General features: G+C 41.0%; 1 protein-coding gene across 5 annotated transcripts in view; it reads left to right on the top strand.

Annotated features, from left to right (window-relative positions):
* LOC140199090 (rho guanine nucleotide exchange factor TIAM1-like) overlaps positions 1 to 20,653 on the top strand; it is a 299,957-nt gene that overhangs the window by 54,055 nt on the left and 225,249 nt on the right. The window contains exon 3 of one of the 5 annotated variants that reach the window (XM_072260580.1): positions 19,076 to 19,250. The exons of the other annotated variants lie outside the window; for them this stretch is intronic. The gene's annotated coding sequence lies outside the window, so the exon portion shown is untranslated. The remainder of the gene's footprint in view (positions 1 to 19,075; positions 19,251 to 20,653) is intronic. 5 annotated transcript variants of the gene reach the window in all.

The following is a 20,653-nucleotide window of genomic DNA, read 5'->3' on the forward strand; positions in this document are numbered from 1 at the left end:
ACCAAATGTTTTCTATTTTTGTGACCAACAAATCTACAAATATGATTATTCTCATCGGAGGTGAGAATGGAGATGCCATCAGATGGCAGGCTGCCACATCAATCTGCAGTATTCAAAAATCAGTTCTCCTTCCTGAATCTGTAAACATTTCTGACTAGTTTGTTACTTGCTAAGTCATAATTGCAGGCAAAGTGAAGAGCTAGGAACATACTCCCAGTGACTTACAGATTAATTATATTTTTGTGCATTTCAAAGTTAGAAGTAAATTTATTATCAAAATAGGTACATGTCACCAAATACTACCATGAGATACATTTTCTTGTAGGCATTCATAGTAGAACAGATAAATACAATTAAATCTATGAAAAACTACACACCAAGACTGATAAGCAAACAATGCGCAAAAGAGGACTAACAGCAAATACAAGAACAAAATAACAATAAATAAATAAATTACAATGCTGAGAAAACCAGTAGTAAAGTCCTTGAAAGTGAGTTTGTAGGTTGTGGTAAGTGAAGTTGACGATGTTGGTTCAGGAGCCTGATGGTTGAAAGGTAATAACTTTGTGGAGGCACAGGAGTGGCTACAGGACTACTTCAAGTCAGTGGACTGAGCCATGTTGAAGGACTCCTCAGAGGATCTGAATAAATACACCACAGTTGTCATGTACTTTAATCGTGGACGAGTGTGTTCCCACAAAATCATTTAGAGTTTTCCCCAACCAGAAGCCCTGGATGAAGCAAGTGATCTGCAATCTGCTGAGGGGACAGATCAGTGATGTTCAGATCTGGTGACCAAGTAGAATACAAGAGGTTCAGATATGACCTTTGGAAATTCATCTTACATGTGAAGTGGCAATTCCAGACCAAACTGGAATCACAGAAGGATTCTTGGTGGCTGTGACAGGGCTTGGATGCTATCACCTCCTACAGTGTAAAACCAAGTGATATATGTGACAATAAGATTTCGCTCCCAGATGAACACAATGCCTTTTACACAGAGGCACCATCATAAACTTCCACAGACCCCAACGACCCTGTGGTTTCAGTTTCTGAGGACAACACAAGAGCATCCTTCAGAAATGCATTTGGCCTGGACAGGGTGACTGGACAATTGCAAGTATCACTCCACTCTTTAAAAAGGGAGGGAAGCAAAAGATAATAAATTATAGGTCAGCTAGCCTGACTTCAGTGGCTGGGAAGACGTTCCAGTCCATTATTAAGGATGTGGTTTCATGATACTTGGAGGCACGTGATAAAATCAGCTAAAATCAGCAGGGTTTTTTTAAGCATTGATAGAAGATCGGCTGAATGGCAGGAGGCAAAGAATGGGCATAAGGGTTTGGGCTTTTTTGGTGGTGTTCCACAGGTGTCAATATTAGGACTGCTTCTTTTTACATTGTATGTTAATATTCTGGATGATGAATTTGGCTTTGCGGCCAACTTCGCGGATAATACAAAAATAGGTGGAGGGCAAGGTAGTGCTGGAGAAGCAGGGAGCCTGCAGAAGGAGTTAGACAGATTGGGAGAATGGGCAAAGAAGTGGCAGATGGAATATAATGTAGAGAAGTGTATTGTCGTGCACTTCAGTAGAAAGAATAAAGGCATAAACTATTTTCTAAGCAGGAAACAAATTGAGAAATCAGAGGTGCAAGGGGACTTGGGAGTCCTTGTGCAGGATTCCTTAATGGTTAACTTACAGGTTGAGCCTGTAGTAAGGAAAGCAAATGCAGTATTAGCATTCATTTCGAGAAGACTAGAATATAAAAGATGTAATGCTGAGGCATCTTCCCCGTGGAATATGTGGGTTTTTCCAGGTGCTCCACTTTCCTCTGACAGCCCAAAGAGACACTGGGTAGGTTAATTGGTCATTGTAAGTTGTCCTGTGACTAGGTTAGGGTTAAAAATTGTGGTTGTCGGGGGTTGCTGGGCCAGTGCGGCTCCAAGGGTTGGAAGGGCCTACTTCACATTGTATTGCTAAATAAAAATAAGTTATTGATCACACTTGGAGTATTGTGACCAGATTTGGTCCCCATATCTAAGAAAAGCTGAAATGGCATTGGAGAAGGACCTGTGGAGGTTCGCGAGAATGATAGGGTTAACACATGAAGAACGTTTGAGGGCTCTAGACTTCTACTTGCTGGAGTTTAGAAGAATGAGGAGGGCATCTCTTTGAACACTATCGAACGTTGAAAGACTTAGATAGAGTGAATGTGGAGTGGATGTTTCCTGTAACGGGGGAAATATAGGATTAGAGGGTACAGCCTCAGACTAGAGATGAGGAGAAATTTCTTTAGCCAGAGGGTGGTGAATCTTTGGAATTCATTGTCACAGACAGTTGTAGAAACCAAGTGATTCGGTATATTTAAAAGTTGATGTTGATAGGTTCTTGATTAATAAGGGTGTCATAGGTTACAGGGAGAAGGCAGGAGAATGGCGCTGACAAGGATAATAAATCAGCCATGATGGAATGGCAGAGCAAACTTTGTGGGCTCAATAGCCTCATTCTGCTCCTTTGTGTTATGGTCTTATGAAGTGATTAGAACAGGGGCTAAGCACACAGCCTTGTGGTACATCTGCAATAATATTGATTATGGAGGAGATGTTGATAATCCATACTGACTGGGGTCTGCAAATGAAGAAATTGAGAACCTAGTTGCACAAGGAGGTTTGGACATTGATGGGCTTCCATGTCAGAGGTAGAGCTTTTTGTGTTATTTTGTGGATTGCTGTTTGCTCTTGTGTAAGCTTTCATTGACATTTTCTGCAATAGTGCCAGCTTTATTTCAGGCCACATCATGGTACAGCAAGCCATTGAGTGCATGTTTGTCACGTATTGGTTGCCTCAGTAGGAATGAACAGGATTGTAATTAATATGAGATTAAAATGAAATCCTGCTGTTTATTAAAGGGAAACCAAACCCACTGTAGCCAGCTAGCCTTTTTTTTTGGGGTTTTTCATAACAAAAAATGGCATCTTCTCACACCTTAACATCACACTTTTTTAAAGTAAGCATTCAATAATATACTTAGGAAATTGTTATGTTTACTTATTTATTTGACCAGCAAAGTTATTTTGAATTTGATAATATTCTGTGAAGATTAGGACTGGGACTGGATTAACAGAGCACTTCCTGTTCTCAGTGGTATCTTCAATATTCACCTGAACCAATAGAATAGGAAATGGAATTTGAGTGTCACTTCTAAAAGCTTTCACTTGATGCTGAACTGAACTGAACTGAACAGGATTAGGAATATAAAACCTGAAGTGAGACCTTATTGCAGGTACCTGACTCGGATTTGACTGTTTTACAAATTGTATGAATCATACATGCAGTTGTTCTTCTTAATAAACTCTTCCAGCTAGACCTGGATGTACGGACATGCACAAGATAATCTGCATTACTTCGATGTGCTGAGCCGAGGGCATGCCATTTACCACCTGAAAGAGAAATATTTCTCTATTTGTACTTCAGCAGACAATAATTGTTAACAACCTTTAATGTTAATAATTTATCATTAGTTAGCTACAGGAAAATATTTATTAGTTCCAACTTTATTCTTTATCTGGTAACTTGATGAGGTGTACTTTCGGCTTGCCCTTAAAACATTAAATGCTGTACTGCTGACCCACTCTGCCTCTGGCTATTTACTAAAATTTGGATGTGCGATGAATGTAGTTCTATATGTGCAAATTTCATGCATTTGAATTTGTCACATGCTATATTGGAAAACTAGTTTTTGTAGGTTGAGGACAATTTTGGAATATTTATGGAACTCTGAAAATTGTGCAAAATTTGTGAATTGGTAAATTTTATTTTTGAGTTGCTGAAATGGTGGCAAATATATTGAATTTATGATGTCTTTATTTGAATTTTTCAATGGAGGGAAAACCTTTACATGCTTTTAGGAAGGTAGTTTGAATTTTTCAGAAATCTCAAATTGTCATTTGTTCTCTAAATCAAATAACTGACATAGTTCTATTGTCAGGTTAACAAAGGATGATACAAATTGTGGAAGTGTTGGACTTGTACAAAGATGGGCATTGTGTTTGTCTATGCAGTAATTCCTGCTGTTGACTGAGCTTGTAGAAAGTGGATATGAAAAACATGATTCCATAGTCTAGTGTTTAAATGTTACTCTGTTGTATTTATTTCTATTTTGCTTTGCCAACTAAATAGATGCAGACTGTGTCTGGTTGAATCACACTCCTCAAATGGACTTGTAATATGAATCCAATTTGAATTCTAAGAAGTGAGCCAGAAGAGATGATTATCTTAAATCTGATTAACTGCCATTCAAATTGATGAGAGTGAATGTGAATTTTATAGAATTAAAATACAAATATTTAAAAATTACAGTGAAGTGAGTGTTTATGTTTTGTTTGCTTTGTATATTGAAGGAGTAATTCTGTGCATTTATATTGGATGATAATTTGAGCTCATAGGCTTTTTAGTTGATTTAAAAACAGATGGGAAACATTTGGAGAAGCTCATGGGCATTATTACAGGGTATGGGTTCCTGCTGGAAATACCCAGTAGGCAATGATTGAGAAGAAAGGGGAAAAGAAGGCACAGAACATATGGGCAACACAGTGGCAGAGTGGTTAGCACAATGATTTACAGCACAGGAGATCCAGGTTCAATTCCCTTCGCGGTCTGTAAGGCGTTTGACCAAGCGGGGTTCCTCCCACAGTCCAAACAACAACCTGGTTCGTAGGTTAATTAGTTCTTTGTAAATTGAGCCATGATTATACTAGGGTTAAAGGGGGGAATTGCTGGGCGTTTTTTTTTGAGAAATTCTGCAGATGCTGAAAATCCAAAGCAACGCATGCAAAATGCTGAAGGATTCAGCAAGTTCTGCAGCATCTATGGAAATGGAAGGGTTTCAGGCCAAAACCCTTCTTCAGGACTAGAAAGGAGGGGAGCAGATGCCAGAATAAAAAGGGGAGAGGGGAAGAAGGATAGCTAGAAGGTGCTAAGTGAAGCCAGGTGGGTAGGAAAGCTAAAGGCTCGAGAGGAAGGAGTCTGGTAGGAGAGGAGAGTGGACTATAGGAGAAAGGGAAGGGGGAGGGGCACCAGGGAGACGTGACAGGCAAATGAGAAGGGGTAAGAGGCCAGAATGAGGAATAGAAGAAGAGGGGAGGGGGAGGGATTTTTTTTAACCAGAAAGAGAAATCAATATTCATTCCACCAGGTTGGGGGCTACCCAGATGGAATATAAGGTGTTGCTCCTCCACACAAAGGGTGGTTGCATTGTTCCATAAGAGGAGGCTATGGACTGACATGTTGGAAGGGGAATGAGAATCAGAATTAAAATGTTTAGCCATTGGGAAATTCTGCTTTTGGTGGATGGAGTTTGACAAAGTGGCCCCCCAATTTATGACAGGTTTCACCAGTGTAGAGGAGGCCACATTGGGAGCACCAGACACAATAGATGACCCCAGCAGATTTGCAGTTGAAATTTTGCCTCACCTGAAAGGACTGTTTGGGGACCTGAATGGAGATGAGGGAGGAGGTGAATGGGCAGGTGTAGCACTTTGGCTGCTTGCAGGAATAAGTGTCGGAGGAAGATTAGTGGGGAGGGACGAATGAACAAGGGAATCACAGAGGGAGCGATCCCTGCGGAAAGATATGATTGGATTGGTTTGGAGAGGGTGGAAGTTACAGAAAATGATGTGTTCGGTGTGGAGGTTCATGGGGTGGTAAGTAAGAATAAAAGGAATTCCATTAATGTTAAGGTGGCAGGAAGATAGAGTGAGTGCAGATGATTGAGAAATGGAGGAGATGTGGGTGTAGGCAGCATCAATGGTGAAGGAAGGGAAACCTCATTCTTTGAAGGAGGAGAACATCTCTGATGTCCGGGAGAGGAAAGCCGCAACCTGGGAACAGATGTGACGGAGACAATGAAACTGAGAAAAGGAAATAGCATTGTTACAGGAGACAGGGTGGGAAGAGATGTTGTCAAGATAACAGTTGGTCTCCAGAGATGGAGACAGAGAGATTGAGAAAGGGGAGGGAGTTGTCAAAAATGGACAAAGTGAATTTAAGGGCAGGGTGAAAGTTAGAGGCAAAGTTAATGAAATAGACAAGCTCAGCATGGATGCATGAAGCAGCAACAATGCAGATGTTAATGTAGCGGAGGAAGAGTTGGGGAGCATTACTTTGGAAGGCTTGGAATATGGACTGTTCTACGTAGCCAAGGAAAAAGTAGGAATAGCTGGGACCCATGCAGATGTCCTCTAGTTTGGAGAAAGTGGGAGAAGCCGAAGGAAAAATTGTTGATTGTGAGGACCTGTTCTGCCAGACAGAGGAGGGTGGTGGTGAGGAGAACTGGTTGGTTCTTTTATTGAGAAAGAAGTGGAGAGCTTTAATGCCTTCTTGATGGGGGAATAGAAGTGTATAGAGACTAGACATTCACAGTGAAAATGAGGCATTCAGGGCCAGGGAATTGAAAATTCTGTGAAGAAAGCATGAGAAGTGTTGTAAATATAGGTGGGAAGGGATTGAGCCAAGGGGAACAGGATGAAGTTGACATATGAGGACACAAGTTCAGTGTGGCAGGAACAGGCAAAGACAATGGGCTTACTGGGACAGTCAGGTTTGTGGATCTTGGGTAGGAGGTAGAAGTGAGCATTGCAGGGTAAGGAAACTATGAATTTGGTAGCAGTGGATAGAATTTCCCCAGAGTTGATAAGGTCAGTGATGGAGTTGGAGACAGTTTTCTGATGGTCTGGAGTGGAGTCCCTTTCAAGGGCTAAATATGAGGAGGTTGCTGCCTGCCCCCAGCAAGGTAGAGGTCAGTCCGTGACATTACAACAGCAACCCTTTTGTACGCGGGTTTAATGGTAAGATTTGGATTGGTGTGGAGAGAGTGGAGGGCAGTGTGTTCAGAGTGGGTAAGGTTCGAGGAGGAGAGAGGAGTGCTGAAGTGAGAGGGTTGATGTCTCGTCAGCAGTTTGAGATGAAACAATCCAGAACAAGCAGAGAACCAGAGTGGGGTGTCCAAGAAGAGGAGTATTGCAGACAGGAGAAGGGGTCAGAACGTATGATTCATTCTGAGAGCAAGTTAAAAATAGCTAGAGAATAGATGACAAAAGGAATACTTTCATACACCTTGGTTAACAGTGATATTGAAGCAAAAATATGATGGTTCTGACAGAGCAGAATATTTACCTATTAAACTTGCCCCTTGTTCTCCCCCTACCCTGCTTTATCTGCCTCTCTCTTATTCGTCTGCCTCTAGCACCCATCTGCCTCTATCTTCCAACTCCATTCTTCCCCTCCTACCTGGTTTGATATGCTCATCACTCTTCACCAATCAGCTTGGGCTCCTGTCTCACTGCTCTCTCTCTCTCCTCCTTTGCACTGGTTATCTTCTTCTCTGTCTCACAATCTTGTTGTAGGTTTTTGACCTCCGCAGATGAGGCCTCCAGCTGATTGGTTGTTGCTTCAGAATGTTTAATGCTTGCCCAGAACAGAATGGAAGCGATCGAACTGATTCTCATCAGCAGATAGATAGAGTGCACTTTGCTTTTATATCATAATAATCTGCTACAAAATCATTTGTTATTTATTTTAAATGAGGATTTTGATTGCAAGAGTTTTGTGCTGTCTGGATATCAGATAGATTGTAAGTTGGAGTCAGCTTGCATATCAGAGGCAAAATCAAATGGGTTGCTATATTTGTGTGAGGTTGAACATGTATAAGGCCAACACCCATAGAAAGTACATTGTGAAGGAAGATCATAACATTAATTCGCTTGTATCATCAGTTTGATGTCGATGGCATTGTTTGGAGCTGAATGCTCCAGCAAGTTCTTGCTTTCAACCTGTAAGAAATATGTAAGTGTTCAGCAGCCCAAAGGATAATATTATTTAAAGCAATCAACAATTACTTCCTACAGGTTAGTTGGTGTTAAATTTTATTGACATTTGCTACATTCTATAAACTTCTTGTGTTTACTAGGGTATTTCAAATTGCCAAGGTGTGATTGGAGTGTTATGGCAGGTACTCAAGTGTTTTATTCCGACTTCAAAGAGTTTGCATAAACAGTTGCTCCTGTGACATACAGTATATGGGTTATGTAATATTGGGTGTGTACCCTTCGTAAGACTTTTATCATGTGATCAGCTAGGTGCTCTCCATGTCATTGATACCAGTGATTCAGTTTAGAATTAGGAAGAACCAGTTTGTCTGTCTGGAGGTAAGCCACAGCAAGATTGCTGTCCCTTGTTGAAAGTCTCATTCAGTAAAATACCCTTGGATCATTACTTATTTTCCAGTATCCTACAGTATGGTAGGGAGCCAACTGCTAGTCTGAATGCAATCAGAGAATCCTCTGGTAGGCAGCATGACTGAGAGAATAAGCTGAGGCACAGAAGGTGACAAGTTCCTGTAAAATATAGGTAGGAAGAAAGGAGTTTTTTGCAGGACGGGTAAAATCCACCAATATTCGCAGAGAACTTTTTCTCTACCTGAATTTAAGTTAGGTGTGGCATGATGTCACACCGTAGTAAAGATGTCCTTACTAAAATGTATTACATATTACAACCACAGCTTCAGACCTTGAACAGAATTGGGGTTCCAGTGAAAATTGGCCATGAATTTTTATGCATTGGACAACTTCTAGCGTTTTACTTACAGTTTGCCATTTCCTGTTTTGCAAGGGGACATCATTTATGTTCAAAGAGCTAAAGACATTTCACTCATTCCTTTCCAAAGAACAGTGGGCAAAGAGACCAAGCCCATATTTTTGGGGAGATTGCACGTTTGCTTGTTGTGCAGCATCCCACTAACAATGCACAAGTCACTTTGTAGACCATGCTATTCAACTCTGTGCTCTGAAAAATACTGCAGCTGGAACTAGTTCCATTTCTTCTTTGATCAGCAGTTGGTATGCAAAGGCAGTGAATGCTGTTGTTGGATCTGGTAGCACATAGCAGTATCTCATGCAAAGGAGTGCAAAATTGGTGTACACTTATTTGGAAGTAATAGTGATAGGATACCTTTAGGGGCTTTTGAATTTAGCCTTTTTCATGTCTGAATCTATACAAAAAAACTTATGAACATTCTTTTGTATTTTATTCCTATGTGTAATTGACTGGATTTTGCATTAAATTGGATACCGAAAATGTTTTGCTTATGACCCAGTTCATGTCAGAAAAAGAATATTGGACCCAGCACTTCCGCGTCTCCAACGGGAGCCCACCATCAAATACATCATTCCCTCTTTCCTACTTTCTGCTTTTCACAGAGAATGCTCCCCACACAACTCCCTTGTCCATTCATCCCTTCCCACTGATTTCCCTCCTGGCACTCATCCTTGCAAGCAGAGTAGGTGCTACACCTGCCCCTGCACCTTCTCCCTCATTACCATTCAGGGCCTTAAACAGTCCTTCCAGGTGAGGTGACAAATCACCTGTGAGTCTGTAGGGGTCATCTATTGTATTCGGTGCTCCTGGTGCGGCCTCTTGTATATCGGTGAGACCCGATGTAAACTGGCAGACCACTTTGCCAAGCACCTTGGCTCTGTCTGCCAGAAAAAACAGTATCTCCCTGTGGCCACCCGTTTTTATTCCAATTCCCATTCCTATTCTGACATGTCGATCCATGGCCTCCTCTAATATCGCGATGAGACCACACCTAGGTTGGAAGAGCAACACCTTGTATTCCATTTGGGTAGCCTAAAACCTGATGGCATGAACATCGAATTCTCGAACTTCCAGTAATGCCCACCATTCCTCATCCCTTTTTCCCTTTCTCACCTTATCTCCTTACCTACCCATTACCTCTCTCTGGTGCTCCTCCCCCTTTTTCTTTCTTCCTTGGCCTTCTGTCCTTTCCTATTAGATTCCCCTTTCTCCAGCCCTGTATCTCTTTCACCAATCAACTTCCTAACTCTTTACTTCAGGCCCCCTCCCCCCCAGTTTCATCTATCACCTCTCCTCCCCCACCTCTAACTCTGACTCCTCATCTTTTTCCATCCAGTCCTGCTGAAGTGTCTCAGCCTGAAACGTCAACTGTACTCTTTTTCATAGATGCTGCCTGGCCTGCTGAGTACCTCCAGCATTTTATGTGTGTTACTTAGCTCTTTGAGAGCATACTCACCATCTGCATCTCAGTGTGGTATGGCAATTGTCCTGTATCAGACCGCAAAGCACTCCAGTGTGTGGTGAAAACTGCTCAGCAGATTATCGGCACCCAATTGCCCAGCATTGAGAACATCTACCATAAATGCTGCCTGGGCAGGGTGAAAAGCATTATCAAGGATGCATCTCACCCTAACCATGGACTTCCTTTACTCTCCTCCCATCCGGTAGGCGCTACAGGAGCCTCCAATCCCTCACCAGCAGGCACAGGAAGAGCTTCTTCCCGGAGTCTGTGACCCTGCTGAACCTCACATCACAGTGCTAAGCAGTACTGCACCCATATTGTACTGTCTCAGTACTTTTATATTTGTGTGCTGTAGCACTTACTTTTTATTTGCAGTTATTTTGTAAATAACACTATTCTTTGCATTTCTAGTTACATGCTAACTGCATTTCATTGGCTTTGTATCTACTCAGCACAATGACAATAAAGTTGAATCTAATCTAATCTAATTAGTCTTTTATGTTTACATTCATAACACTGATAATTTTTTGGCTAAATTGCAATAGAGTTGAAAATTTTAACATGGTGTTTCAGTTAAGAAGCTGAAATTTAAATTTAAATAAGTAATTTGGTTAAGAATTATTATACCGCTATTTTGAGTAATCAAATATTTTTGGCTTTATCTTGTATATGCAAAATAAATGGTTTACTTGCCCAGTGCGAGACGAAAAGAAGTACCTGTGATAGACCACATAATCTCATTTACATTGTCTTTCTGTGGTGATTTAGCTAATTCCATTTTGGGTGGTAATGTGGAGTGATAGAGTGCTGTAAATTGGGGAGGGACAGGAAGCCATTCTTTCTGTTTCAGATCCTATGTTGATATATCCGCTGGTAATTTGGATGAGAGTACATATTGGGATTCAACTTTGATTCTGCATCTCTTTGGTCTTTTAACTGTGCTTAGGCTTACCTACAAAGAAGAAACACTTGGAGGTATTGAAACAGGTCTACAATTTCTCTTGTCATATATTAGTAGAGAGTATATCTAGGAAGATGCCCTCTACTAATATGTGAGGAGAGAATACTATTGTATAATGTATGAAAGAGAATGTGAATAATAATGTAAGAGGAGAGAATACTAATATATGAGGGGGGAGAAAACCGATACGAAATAAAAAGCTTACTTCATGTGAAGTACATAGTTTTTACATATCATGATTTTGTTTCTGTCAGATTGTGAAATTATAGACTAAATACAGTGTACAGTTTATGCAACTTTTGTTTTGAATATTTTGAACCCTTTGATTCTTATTATCAAATAATGTACTGCTGTAGAGATTCTAACCTTACAATTGCATCAGAATATTGGTGAACAATTTTGTTTAAGTATTTGAAACCTGTCAGTAAACATTGAGTAGACAAAATAGGAGGAAAATTAGTAGGTATTAAAGGAAGGCAGACCTTTATTTTAATTAACTCTGCATTTTGATTGTAATTCATTTATAAATCTACATAAACTGATGTGTAAGTGCTAATATCAAATCATTATTGAACCTTGGTGTTGCTGAATGCTAATCATGCTGAACATTGTAATTATGAGCTCATTTTCTGTAAACGGTAATTCAAAAGGCCAGGAAAACCAAGTGAAATAACAAATAAAAAGTTTGTATAATTTGAAGCCATTTTCTTTGCAGAGACAAATTTTTTGTTCAGTACTTTCAAATTACTGCAATGAATAAAAATGCAAATCATAAATACAAGTGATTCTGCAGATGCTAGAAATACAGAAATACACCACAATGCTGGAGAAATCTGCAGATCAGGCGGCTTCTATGGAGAGGAATAAAAAGTTGACGTTTCAGGCTGACACTCTTTATAAGCATATATATTTTTTTTCTGCAATTTTGTTTGTCTTGGAAGTAACTTGGCCTGCATTCTTAAGTTCACCCTGCAATTCAGAAAGGACTTGATCAATAAAAGATTTATGATCTAATATAAAAATGCATTTGCAGAAGGGTTCCACATTCCTACTACTCTCTCATAGAGAAATGTTTGTGAACGTTCCTTCTGAAAACCCAGCTGTTTAATTAAGCTGTGTACCTCAGTTCAACTCCATGTTGCCTCAAGGCCAGAATTAGCTTTTCTCAATTTACTCTGTCACTTACCCTAAATTTTTGAAAAATCCAATCATACCAATACTAACCTTTTAAATTTCAGGGAATAGGGCCTTAGTTTTTGTGGATGATTGTTGAAATTTAATCTTTGGAGTGAAGGTAACATTCTGGTAAAGTTATTTGATTGTCATACCATAAGACCATGGGACATAATAGCAGAATTAGTCCATTTGGCCCATTGAGTCTGCTCTACCATTCGATCATTTCTAATTTATTTTCCCTCTGAACTCTATTCTCCTGAACCTATGGCACCCATTCCAAGAACCTATCAATATCCACTTTTAAATATACCCTATGACTTCAGCTCCACAGATGTCTGTGGCAATGAATTTCACAGAATCAATAACCCTGGCTGAAGAATTTCTTCCTTCCCTCTATTCTTCTTATCTCCAGTGAGAACAGGCCCAGCACCATCAAATACGCCTCATACATTAACTCCTTCATTCCCCGGATCATTCTCCTCTGGAGCCTCTCCAATGCTAGCTCATCATTTCTTAGATATGGGGCCCAAAACTGCTCACAATTCATTGTAATTAATACCTCACCTATTCACTGATAACTTTCAAGGGAGGAAATCTACTATAATTTCTCATTTTGGTTTGCATGTGAATCCAGACCAACCCCAACCCCCTGAAACTGTCTAGCAGGTTACTTACTCAGTTGTATCAGTTTTGCTGTATTTGAACACATAGTTGGAACAAGGTTTAGATGAGGTGAAATTTGTTAGGTGTGTTCAGGAAGAATGCTTAACTCAGTATGTAGATAGGGCAATTAGAGGAAAGGCCATGCTGGATCTGATTCTAGGTAATGAACTTGATTAGCTGACAGATCTCTCAGTGGGTGAGAATTTGGAAGCAGTGACCACATCGGCTGATCTTCAGCACAGCCTTGGACAGGGATAGGAGCAGATGGTATGGGAAAATAATTAATTAGGGGAGTAATTAATGATACTGTAAGTTGCTTAGGGAGCAAGTGCATTGAGTTCTGGATAGGTTTGTCCCATTGAGGCAGGGAAAGGGTGGTAGGGTGAAGGAACCATAGTTGACAAGAGGTGTGGAATATTGTGTCAAGGAAGAAAAGACTTTTGGAAGCAAGTGTCAGACAGGGCTCTTGAGAGTTACAAGGTAGCCTGGAAGGAGTTTAATTATGGGTTTAGGAGAGGTGGACATGACAAGACCTTGGCGATTAGGATTAAGGAAAACCCCAGGGCATTCTACATATACACGAAGAACAGGAGAATGACTAGAATGAGGGTAGGACCAATCAGGGATAAAAGAGAAAACATGCCTAGAATCTAAAGAGGAAGGGGAAGTCCGTAGTGAATACTTACCTTCAGTATTCACTAGTGAGAGGACCTTGATGAATGTCAGTCAACGTGGAACTGGCTGATAAGGTAGAACATGTTAATGTGAAGAAAGAGGATGTGCTGGAACTTCTGAAAAAAAATTATGATATACAGTGCCTATCAAGAGTAATCACTCCCCCACCTCAGAAGTTTTCATGCTTAATTGATTTACAACATTGAATATTAGTGGGTTTAATTTGGCTTTTTTGACACCGATCAGCAGAAAAAGACTCGTGTCAAAGTGAAAACAGATCTCTACAAGGTGTTCGAAAATAAATACAAATATAAAACTCAGAAATATTTGATTGCATACGTATTCATCCCCTTCAAGTCAGTATTTAATAGATGCGCTTTTGGCAGCAATTACAGCCTTGAGGTGATAGGTCTCTATCAGCTTTGCACATCTGGACACTGCAATATTTCCCCATTCTTCTTTACAAAACTACTCAAGCTGTCAGATTTCATGGGGAACATGAGTGAACAGCCTTTTTCAAGCTCAGCCACCAATTGGATTGAGGACTGGACTTTGACTTGGCCACTCCAGGACATTAACTTTGTTGTTCTTAAGCCATCCCTGTGTAGCTTTGGCTTTAAGCTTGGGGTCATTGTCATGCTGGAAAACAAATCTTTTGCCAAGTCACAGTTCTCTAGCAGACTACATCAAGTCTTCCTCCAGAATTTCCCTAAGAAATGGCAGATGGAGTTCAATGCTGAAAAGTGTGAAGTGACTCACTTTGGAAGGTCGGACTTGAAGGTAGAATAAAGGATTAATGGCACATTTCTTATCAGTGTGGAGGAACAGGGAAATCACATCCATAGATCCCTCAAAGTTGCAGTGCAAGTTGATAGGATGGTTAAGAAGGCATATGGTCTGCTGGTCTTCATTAGTTGGCCACTGAGTTTAAGAGTTGCAAGGTAATGTTGCAGCTGGAAGAAACAAGTTTGACCATACTTGGTGTATTGAGTTCAATTCTGATTGCCTCATTATACAAAGGATGTGGAAGCTTTAGAGAGGGTGCAGAGGAGATTTGCCAGGATGCTATTTGGTTTAGTAAGCAGGTCTGATGAGAAAAGGTTGAGTGAGCTCTTCCTTTTCTCTTTGGAGAGAACAAGGATGAGAAGTGACTTGATGTTGGTGATAAGAGTCATAAATTGAACGGTAAACCAGTAGCTTTTTTCCAGGGTGAAAATATTAATACAAGGAAGCGTAACTTTAAGGTGATTGGACAAAGTGTACGGACGGATGTCAGAAGTAGGTTTTTACACAGAGTATAGTGGGTGCACGGAATGTGCTTCCAGTGGTGATGGTAGGCGCAGATAGAAAGCCATGTGGATGATAGAGAAAAAGGAGGACTATGTGGGAGGGAAGGACCAGACTGATCTTGGAGTAGTTTAAAGGGTTGGCACAACATTGCCGGTTGAAGGGCCTTTACTGTACTGTACTGTACTGATTTATGTTCTATGTTCGTAAAGACGTAGAAAATGAGCAGACTATCTGGCAGCAGCACTCACTCTGTTTAGACGAGACAGATTCATTCCAGCCAGTTCACCTTGTAGAGTTCTCGCCACACCCACGTGGGTCCTAATGTCTATACTGGGAGAGCCTTAGTCAAGTAACAAGAAGATATAACTGAGCTAGGTTTGGGTCTTCATGAGTTCCTGTACATCCTGGTGGTAGCAATGAGAAGAGACCTTGTCCTGGATGGTGAGGGTCCTAATGATGGATGCCATCTTCTTGAGGCAACTTAATAGCATTGGTAGAAATGGCCACCATACAGTCCTTGTGAAGACAGTCCTACCTTCTTACCGAGGACTTCCTGCATTACCTTGTGTGGCGCTGCAAACAAAATAAGTTGTTAGTCTCATCACATATCTAAATTTAGATTAGATTAAATTAGTTTCAACTTTATTGTCATTGTGCCGAGTACAGATACAAAGCCAATGAAATGCAGTTAGCATCTAACCAGGAATTCAAGGAATAGTGTTATTTACAAAGTAACTGTGTGGGCACGTGACCAAATGGTTAAGGCATTCGACTCGTGACCTGAAGGTCGTGAGTTCGAGCCCCAGCCGAGGTAGCGTGTTGTATCCTTGAGCAAGGATGCTGGTGACGACACTGGTATCAGCCCTTGCCCTTCCCTTGGACAACATCGGTGTCATGGAGAGGGGAGACTTGCTGCATGGGCAACTGCCAGTCTTCCATACAACCTTGCCCAGACCTGTGAGCTGGAGAGTGAAGACTTTTTAGGCGCAGATCCATGGTCTTGCAAGACTAATGGATGCCTTAAAACTGCGAATCAAAAGTAAGTGCTACAGCACACAAATATAAAAGTACTGAGACAGTACAATATGGGTGCAATACTGCTTAGCGCTGTGAAGTGAGGTTCAGTAGGGTCACAGCCTCAGGGAAGAAGCTCTTCCTGTGCCCGCTGGTGCGGGAGTGGAGGCTCCTGTAACGCCTACCGGATGGGAGGAGAGTAAAAAGTCCATGGTTAGGGTGCGGGTGAGATGCATCCTTGATAATGCTTTTTGCCCTGCCCAGGCAGCGTTTATGGTAGATGTTCTCAATGGTGGGCAATTGGGTGCCGATAATCTGCTGGGCAGTTTTCACCACACGCTGGAGTGCTTTATGGTCTGATACAGGACAATTGCCTTACCACACTGAGATGCAGTTGGTGAGCATGCTCTCAGTGGTACAGCGGTGAAAGTCTGACAGTATCCTGGGACAGAGGTGAGCTTTCTTGATGCTCTGCAGGAAATAAAGGCACTGTTGCGCCTTTTTGATCAGGATGGAGGAGTTCAGGGACCAGGTGAGATCCTCGGAAATGTGGACACCAAGGAATTTGAAGCTTGATACACGCTCCACTACAGCTCCATTGATGTAGATGGGGATGTGAGTGTGGCTGCTAACATGCCTGAAGTCCACAATGATCTCCTTGGTCTTCTGGGTGTTTACTTACCTGGAATAACAACGCTAAGGACACCCGACATGTATGAGTGCACTACAAACATATTAAATAGGATAGACTCTGAATAAATCTGCCAGCTCAAAACTGGACATTCATGATGCACTGTGGACCATCAGCAGTAACAGATATGTAGACCCACTCTCTATGATTAATATGAAGTCAGGGAATGATCCCTAGTTCAATGTGGAGCACAAAAGGCTATTCTGAGAATAGCATCAGGCATATAAAAATAACGTGCCAACCCAGTGAAGCTGCTCCACTTGATTGCATGCATGCAGTTGATAGCTGAGTGATGTCACAATAAATAGATCCAATTTGGATCGTATTATTTTATAGAACTGCAATCCTACCATATCTGGGCATCATTGGTGGTGTTGAATTGACTGGCTGCTGAGAAGAGGAGGCTGTACTAATATCCAACAATTCAACAATGACACTGTTCATCTAGCAAAGAAACGACTGAAGCATTTGCTTCAACCTCCTTGGAATACTGTCTCCATAGAAGTGATTCTTCAGAAGCTTTGACAAGAAAATAGGAGAGGAGTTGGTCAGCAGATGTCTCAGACATGCCCTACATTTTCTGCATTTCTTGCTTGTTTCATTGTGCCCTTCCCACCATTGAGCACGTCTACACAGAGCACTGTTGTAGGAAAGCAGCATCCATTATCAAGGACCCTCACCACACAGGCCATGCTCTCTTCTCGCTGTTGTCATCAGGAAGAAGGTAAAGGAGCATCAGGACTCACACCACCAGGTTCAGGAACAGTTATTATCTCAACCATCAGGCTCTTGAACCACTGGGGATAACTTCACTGAGCTTCACTTGTCCCATCACTGTTCTGTCCCCACAACCTATGCACTCACTCTCAAGAACTCCTAATCTCATGTTGTCAATATTTATTGCTTATTTATTTATTATTATTATTGTTTCTTTATGTTGTTTTTTGCACATTGGTTGTTTCTCTGTCCTGTTGGTTGCGGACTTTCATTGATTCTATTATGTTTCTTGGATTTACTGAGGGTGCCCACAAGAAAACAAATCTCAGGGTTGTTGTATATGGTGACGTGTATGTACTTTGATAATAAATTTACTTCGAATTTTGAACTGAAATTAAAAAAAAAGGTCCTTGGAGGAACAAGCCGTGGAATCTGCAGCACACTTCACTTTAGAGTGTCAACCAGTCAAACATTTATTCCTGAAATCAACAGTTGTATTCCCCGCTCATAGACATTTTAAATGTCAGTAAGAAAGCAACAAATAATCTGCTGTCATAGACACTGTCAATAGATCATGAGTGAACAGTCCTTTTCAAGTCCAGCCACCAATTCTCAATTGGATTGAGGTCTGGACTCTGACTTGGCCACTCCAGTACATTAACTTTGCTGTTTTTAAGCCTTTCCTGTGTACCTTTGACTTTACGCTTGGGGTCATTGTCTTGCTGAAAAACAAATTTTCTGCCAAGTCAGAGTTTTCTAGCAGACTACATCAGGTCCTCCTCCAGGATTTCCCTGTATTTTGTTGCATTCATTTTACCCTCCACCTTCACAAGCCTTCCAGGGCCTGTTGCAGTGAAGTATTCCCACAGCATGATGCGGCCACCACCATTCTTCATGGTAGGGATGGTGTGTTTTTGATGATGTGCGGTGTTTGTCTGACGCCAAACATAACGTTTAGTCTGATGCCAAAAAGCTCAGTTTTTATTTCATCAGACCATGGAACCTTCTTCCAGCTGACTTTAGAGTCTCCCACATGCCTTCTGGCAAGGTCTAGCCAAGGTTTCATGTAAGCTTTTTTCAACAGTGGCTTTCTCTTTACCACTCTCCCATAAAGCTGTGACTGGTGAAGCACCTGGGCAACAGTTGTTGTATGTACAGTCTGTCCCATCTCAGCCACCGAAGCTTGTAGTTCCTCCAGAGTTGTCATAGGTCTCTTGGTGGCCTCCCTCAGTAGTCCCCTTCTTGCACAGTCACTCAATTTTTGAGGACGGCCTGCTCTAAGCAGGTTTTCAGTTGTGCTTTCCATTTGTTGATGATTGACTTAACTGCACTCCCAGGGAATATTCAGTGACTTGACATTTTTCTTGTATCCATCTCCTGACTTGTGCTTTTCAATAACCTTTTCACAGAGTTGCTTGGAGTGTTCTTTTGTCTTCATGGTGTAATTTTTGTCAGGATACTCACTCACCAGCAGTTGGACCTTTCAGATACAGGTGTATTTTTACTACAATCAGTTGAAACACCTCGACTGCACACAAGTCTCCAAAACCAGATCTCCACTTAACTAATTATGTGACTTCTAAAACCAATTGGCTGCATCAGTAGTGAATTGGGTACCATATTAAAGGGGGTGAATACTTATGCAATCAATTATTTTGTGTTTTATAATTGTAATTAATTTAGATCATTTTGTAGAGATCTGTTTTCACTTAGACATGAAAGATCCTTTATCTGTTGATCAGTGTCAAAAAAATCCAAATTAAATTCCACCAGGAGGAACACTGGAGAGGAGCATTGAGTGAACACTGGAGCAAGGCACCGACAGGAAAGTCCAGCCTCAACCCAGCACGGATTCTCGCATGCCTAGCTCTCTTCCCTGGGCAACTGCCACAGGCCGCTGTGGCTGAGGTGACCGTGTGGCTAAGGCCTAGTCATTGTTACAACTGAGGTAATACAACTCTCCCACCGTTGGTCTTGCCATTGAACCAGTGAACTAGACTTGCAGTATTCTATGTTATCAATGTCCAGAAGGGTCTTGAGATCCCAATAAAAACATTCAATATAATCACTCACTCCCTTTGTTGGATCGCGCACCGTCTCGGCACAATGGTATGCAACAAATCCAGGCGACGACACAACAGTGATAAGCAATGAGTCCAACTCCATTGCTATTGAACAATTTGCTGATGGGATATTCCTGCAGCACTTGATATTGTTAGAATCCAGCAAGGACTTACGGTCATAAAATAAAACACAAGATGAACAGATGCACCTTTGAGTGAATCTGTACTGGCAGCTGCGTCTGAGTGAGCTGCCGTCTTAATGGAGGGAAGATTTTTCAAAATTGCTTTATGTCAGTGTCACAGTTAACTCCTACAACCAAGGCAACAAAGCTCCCCTGCCGTCAGTCTCACAGACCTTGGAATTTCTGATTGATAGTTGAACTTAATTAACTTGCTGAAGCATGGGGAATTATTTTGCAAACTTTAGTATGAAGAGCTTGTATTGGAGAATGTTTCTTTGTCCAGTATCAGGTATTGGAAAATAAATATGATATGTCCTGTGCTTAGCATTTAGAGTTAACACATAATTATTCTGAAATTGTTTGTTGACTAAGTCAATGTGAGTATTCCAACTTTGGCTGAATCACTTCCCAGCTGCATGGTTTCTGTGAGAGCTTAAGTGCAGGTTGAGGGAATTGATTTAAATTGGCTTCATGACTGCTGCAGATGTCTTTTGATGTATGGGTGACCGCTTACATTACAGATAATGGCAATTCGTCCCTATGGAAGGCATAAATCTTGACCAAAAATTCGGAGATACAGAATAAAGTTTGCTCTCACAGGTTATGTTTGTCATTTTTTTCCAACCCTCATTTTTTTGATGCATGCACAGACATGCGTCTTTAATTTATGTAAAGTCACAGCACGCACAGTTTTCTAGGAGCACAACTCCGGCGTAATAGGGGCCATTTGTACTTTGTTATATTCTATGTAAACAACTGGTAACTTATAAACATTTGCAAAAATTTCAATTGATATGGCTGCCATAGATCACAGTTTGCAACTTTGTGTTATATCCAGAAAAACAATGTAACAACTTTTCTTGCCCTTCTTCACTATTTTTTGATGTGCAATACACTGCCACATATTTGTGTTTCAATCCTGCATTTTGAATTGCAATAGAGCACAATATACAAAGTATTGTTTACCTTTCAAGAGCACCATAATTAGTAAAATAAATGAAAATATATTGGTGCACATAATAACATGAATCACAAGCCTTGTAATGTGATACAATGTTTCAGCCTTTAATATACCCCATTGTGTTCATAAATTTTCATTATAAGTT

The sequence above is a fragment of the Mobula birostris genome, chromosome 6 (assembly GCF_030028105.1).
Source record: "Mobula birostris isolate sMobBir1 chromosome 6, sMobBir1.hap1, whole genome shotgun sequence".
NCBI lineage: Eukaryota > Metazoa > Chordata > Chondrichthyes > Myliobatiformes > Myliobatidae > Mobula > Mobula birostris.